The sequence below is a fragment of the Orbicella franksi genome, unplaced genomic scaffold, assembly GCF_964199315.1.
Source record: "Orbicella franksi unplaced genomic scaffold, jaOrbFran1.1 SCAFFOLD_834, whole genome shotgun sequence".
Classification (NCBI taxonomy): Eukaryota; Metazoa; Cnidaria; class Anthozoa; order Scleractinia; family Merulinidae; genus Orbicella; species Orbicella franksi.
Genome location: NW_027670689.1, coordinates 1 through 5,000, shown reverse-complemented (window position 1 = coordinate 5,000; position 5,000 = coordinate 1). Strand labels below are relative to the sequence as shown.

Sequence of the window (5,000 nt, the reverse complement as noted above, 5' to 3'; positions counted from 1 at the left end):
TGATCTCTCTCTGCAGTTTGTTAGCATTTTAAAATAAAGAATAAAATGGCCTTTTTTCTGATGTAAACAAACATCCTGTAGAGAGAGTTTTGGGAGAATTTTAAAGTACTGTCATCAATTTTTGCTTTGTTTTTGCCAACAACCTTTGCATGAACTTTGGAAAGTCGTGCTGAGTTTGTGTTGGTTAATCATCATGCTACATATATAAGGGTTTTGTATTACTCTAATCTGCTAAATTTAAATCACAGAAATAAAATGAGGATGATGATGATGATGATGATGATATACAAGACATTTTCGATGAATATACAGCACACAAGTAATCCATATAAGAAAGTGAGAATGTTGTGTAAATCAGTAGCAAAACGAGCTGAGATATACAAATGTAAAGCTTTATGTCAAGCCATTGTACAAGGGAATATTATTACCCTTTTCACTAGAGTCCTGAATCTGGATTAGCAATATCATCATCTGCTAGTGATATGTCTGTGATTTCTGGAGTACACAGATAGTTGTAAACCCAGTTACTGTAGCTAAGAAGGCAGGTGGTGGACCCTCCTGGAGAACTGACATTGCCATGACTTGTCCAATGGCTTTGAAAGAGCCATTACCCACAGCCTCAACATGGGGTCCAGGTGACAAAGCGCTGTGTTCTGTGCCCTCAAAAAAGTTGGTCTGGACAGCTGCAACAAATGCTGTAGAAAATAATATTTAAAGAAAAAAGTCTTCAAATGTATGCTAATCAAACAGACTTAGTTACAAGACACATCTTACTTCTATTTATTATATGGAGAAGAGTGTTTTACTGGGAACTAAACCACTTGTAGATTCCATACTCCACTTCATCCGGGACCCGAGTGGCGTATTTTCCGTATGTCACCTTTGTGAGTGTCGTATCATTCAATGAAGTCACGATTCCCGCCTTTTGCTTTTGTTGAATTGGTTTCTCCATATAATAAAAAGAACATTACACGTTGGCTCGAAGATATGAATTTTATGTTCTCGTGGCAAGAACAATATCTCACTCGTTGGCTTCGCTCACTCGTGAGATATTGTTCTTGCCACTCGAACATAAAATTCATATCTTCTCGCCACCGTGTAATATCCTCTATGTATGTTCTCGATATTTATGGAGGAAAAGAAATTGTTTTGTCCAGCTCAATTAAAGTTGAACAAAGGGACATATATTTATCTCCATTAAATAACTGAGTTACAGCCACCCACACAGTGAAAAAAATTCTGCAGATTTCCCTGCATTCTAATAATTATTTTGGCAAAAACAGATTACTGAAATTAATATCACTGTCTAAATTACCAGATAAAAACTCCTTCCGCAGCCCTCCAGTGTCTATCCCAGACTCTCCAAAGAATTGTACTTTCAACACACCCTCCACACTTTTTTTACGTGTTAGCTGCCTGATGCCATCCCACAAAAGATCTTGTCTGTTAACTCTTACATTGATTCATTCCTGTTGTTTAACTTTTCTGCAGAGGATGCTTAAGATATCATCAAGGCTGTGGAAAAATAATATTATTTTTTGATACCAAATTAGGTTAATGTACTCAGTAATCACTAAAAAGCTAATCGGGTTGAGTAAAGGATATTAATTTTGACATATAGGAGGCTAAGGAGAAAAAAGCACTTAATTAGTCAATAAAAAAAGAACAAGAAAAATAAGCAAACAAGCAAGCAAAGAAAAAAAAAACTGGCAATATGCTTAGCCGAAAAGAAAAAAAATGAAACAGACTTTGAGAGAGATGTGATAAGTATTTTACAGGTTATTTGTGATGGACCTGTTTTCCATCCCAGTAATGGTTTCCAGAGCAGAAGAAAACTAAACCAGCACTTGACAAGAAAATATTATTGAATGCTTCAAAATTTATAACAACATTGTTGAGAACCAAGTTTAAAGTCAGATGGATTTAATGGATTTTCACTAATGAAATTAAAGGAAAACCTGCTTTAGCTTCTATGAAGAAGCATGGATGCAAAACATCCACTTTTCAATTCATGCCTAAACCACACAGTGAATATGAGCAAGTGATATGAGTAGAGTTTTGTAACACTGCTAATCAAAATGTTGTTCAAGTCCTGAAGTTCAAGAGGAAAGTACATTCTGGCATGAAACAAACACATTTAAAAGAAAGACATCCATCCATAACTCTAAAAATGCAATAATGAATTTATGCTTGAGCTGAAAATAACTGTTCTCACCTTTCTCACAAGTGAGTTGGTGTATCAACTCCCCTCCCTCTCCTCCCTTTGGACTATATACCTAACATATAGATTGAGCCAAGCCTAAAAGCGGAGCTCGTCAGTTATTTTTTGGAATGTTTTTACTGATGAAAATAGTCCAACATGTACATGTATGCGAAGTAAACTGCGAGCGATTTTATAGTTTCAGCCTGAACTAGGATTACATCAGCATATTGAGGTGTAAGATGGTGTGATGATGAAAATAGAGCCATGATTTCAAGCATTTCAGGGGAGCCACCAAAAATGTTGATCACATAACAGAACTGTCTTCTGTGCTTCTTGGTGGCATTTCCTGTTCTTTCTTATTGAGAAAGACAAGACATTGTCATTACATGTAATCATTATATTCTTTCTTAGTTAACAATTGGGACTTCTGCACAAAAGAAGTTTACACATTTTTTTGTTGTTGTGGGGTATGACTGAAATGCAGTGGTTACAATATACTGTAGAATGTCACAAATTTCTCAAATCTTTCTTTCTACAAAAATACTAATCCTGCAACTTTGCTTAAGACCCAGTCCTCCATTTCGTGTTGGCAAAATATTAATTTATGCCATGCCCAATGCAGGTTATCAAAAAAATTGATTTAAGAGCAAACATAAACCAAGCACAATAAATACCATTTTTAAGCCAAAAAAGCAACTATTTAAATAAACCATGACATGACGAGTAAATTATCTCTAAGAAAAACTGATTAATTTAACAGACACTTTAAATAATTCGTTAATACATGTATCATAGGTGTTTCTCAATAATGTAATACAGTTTATCTGTCATAATGTTGCAGTTACAGCATTATGATATTACTACATGTACACACAGTATGGGTTGCAGAACTCAACTTCTAAGTCAGTTTGTTCAATGAACTTTGAGTGCGGAAATTATTATGGCATCAAGTTGTCTGTAAATATAGAGAAACCACACAAAGCATTACAATCTTAAGTAATAAATTATTGCACTCTTCCACATGTATGTACAATGTATGTTCCATTAATATTGGGGATCTCTCAGAAGCTGCATTTATGATGATTTAATTTGCTCCCAGTGCAATTTTTTATGGAACTTTTCACACATTAATTTCTCTGTCATGACAGTGGTCTCTGTGTTCTACAACAATTAGTACAAAAGACAAATACATTCAGTAAGATATTGTTTACAATAAAATCAATCCCTATAAGCAATCATAAGGACCTTGAATTTATATTTCTTTAGAAATATCTCACCTGGCCAAGGTTGCTTTAAATATCTTTGATATTTTAATCCAGGCTGCCCATGTGTACACTGTTCGTATATTGACTGACAGGAACAGGGATGTAATCATACCGTATATAGCTACTACTTGAACACCAATGAACATACAAAGACATATCAATTATAATTTATAACCAATAGATGACATTCCTTTCATCGATATACAGTGTACTCCATTGCTAGTTGTTTACTGAGTGTCTACAGTAGTGAGTCAAATGCTAGGCAGATGGTACCAAAACTTTCACAGTGGCAGGCTCTGCCCTGAGATGCAAAGCAAACATATCTAACTGTTATGAACTTGCTTTTGAGCGCACATGCAATTTGCTTTAAACAAGAAACTGGAACATTGCAGTACAACAATGTGTACAGTCCCAATCAAAGGGCCATCCAGGCTGAAAATCAGACTTTGTCAGGATAAATACTGATGTTCTTGCTGACTTAACCTGAGTGTGCAGTTCCAGAAGATATTCACACCCAACACCCACGATTCATGGCCAGTCATTAGAAATTCCAAAGTAACAGGAGGAGGGAGCTCTTAAAGAAAAAACCTCCATGTGGGGTATGAATCTTTTCCTGAAGAAAACAACGTCTGAGAAATCATTAATTACAAAATATACTTTAAGACATACATGAATCTTAAGTACCTTAGGTAAGGCCAACTTTCAGAAAGTTTTGTAATCTAGACTGGCTGGCCAGTTCATACATTTGACAAGTTGACACTGGGCATGTTTGTAAATTTGTACGCTTCAACATCACAATACAATGTACATGTAGCAGCGTTGGTCAACTGAAAACAGCATAATTTGGTTAATTAATTTACACTGTACATTATTTGGTTAAATATTGGTGTATATCATTGCACATCATCAGATGACTATTAAAATTAATTTACAGAACATATTGGCAGCTAGATCATAACAAGTGAAAAATCGAGCATGAGCCATTCACATGTAACAGCCCTCACCCCAGAACTGTCATAGATATAATATATTTTCAAACTCGCTGAAATTTCAGATTATTTAATATTAACATGCACATACATCTTTAACACTGTGTTTGCTTTACATTCACATTACACACAACCGGTATCCACCATAGGCAGACTTTTAAGTTTGCCTTTGAAAATAAATTGCGTCAACTAATGCATCTTTCATTACGTATTCTTGTGACAAAATGACACAAAATCCAAGTACAAGAAGTCATAAGCATAAAACTAACTTAATTACCTGGTAATGCTTACAGCACCTCTTACTGTCTGCATATGCCGTCCATAAACTGGTACAGCCTGGACAATACTCATTATTTTTCTGATCACATCTTTTAAAATGTCACTGTTATATAATTTGTCCTGAAAAGGTAAATGCATGAAATGTTATGCCTTTGGCACTCACCACATACCTTTATATGATGTACAATGTACACCAAGTCATGATCGACATTCACAATTCTTTTTACTTTCATTGTAACTTTTTTTTGGAACTTTTTGCAGTGT

At 35.0% G+C, this 5,000-nt stretch overlaps 1 long non-coding RNA gene across 2 annotated transcripts; it reads right to left on the bottom strand.

Annotated features, from left to right (window-relative positions):
- Positions 1–6: 6 nt before the first annotated feature.
- Positions 7–4,987, bottom strand: LOC145474084 (uncharacterized). 2 transcript variants are annotated; one of them, XR_014045150.1, is made up of 4 exons: positions 4,735–4,987; positions 3,481–4,295; positions 1,316–1,515; positions 7–695 (listed from the first exon to the last, which is right to left on the bottom strand). It is a non-coding gene; the product is annotated as an uncharacterized LOC145474084 (long non-coding RNA). The 2 variants fall into 2 exon arrangements; XR_014045149.1 differs by having other exon boundaries at positions 3,481–4,987.
- Positions 4,988–5,000: the final 13 nt, after the last annotated feature.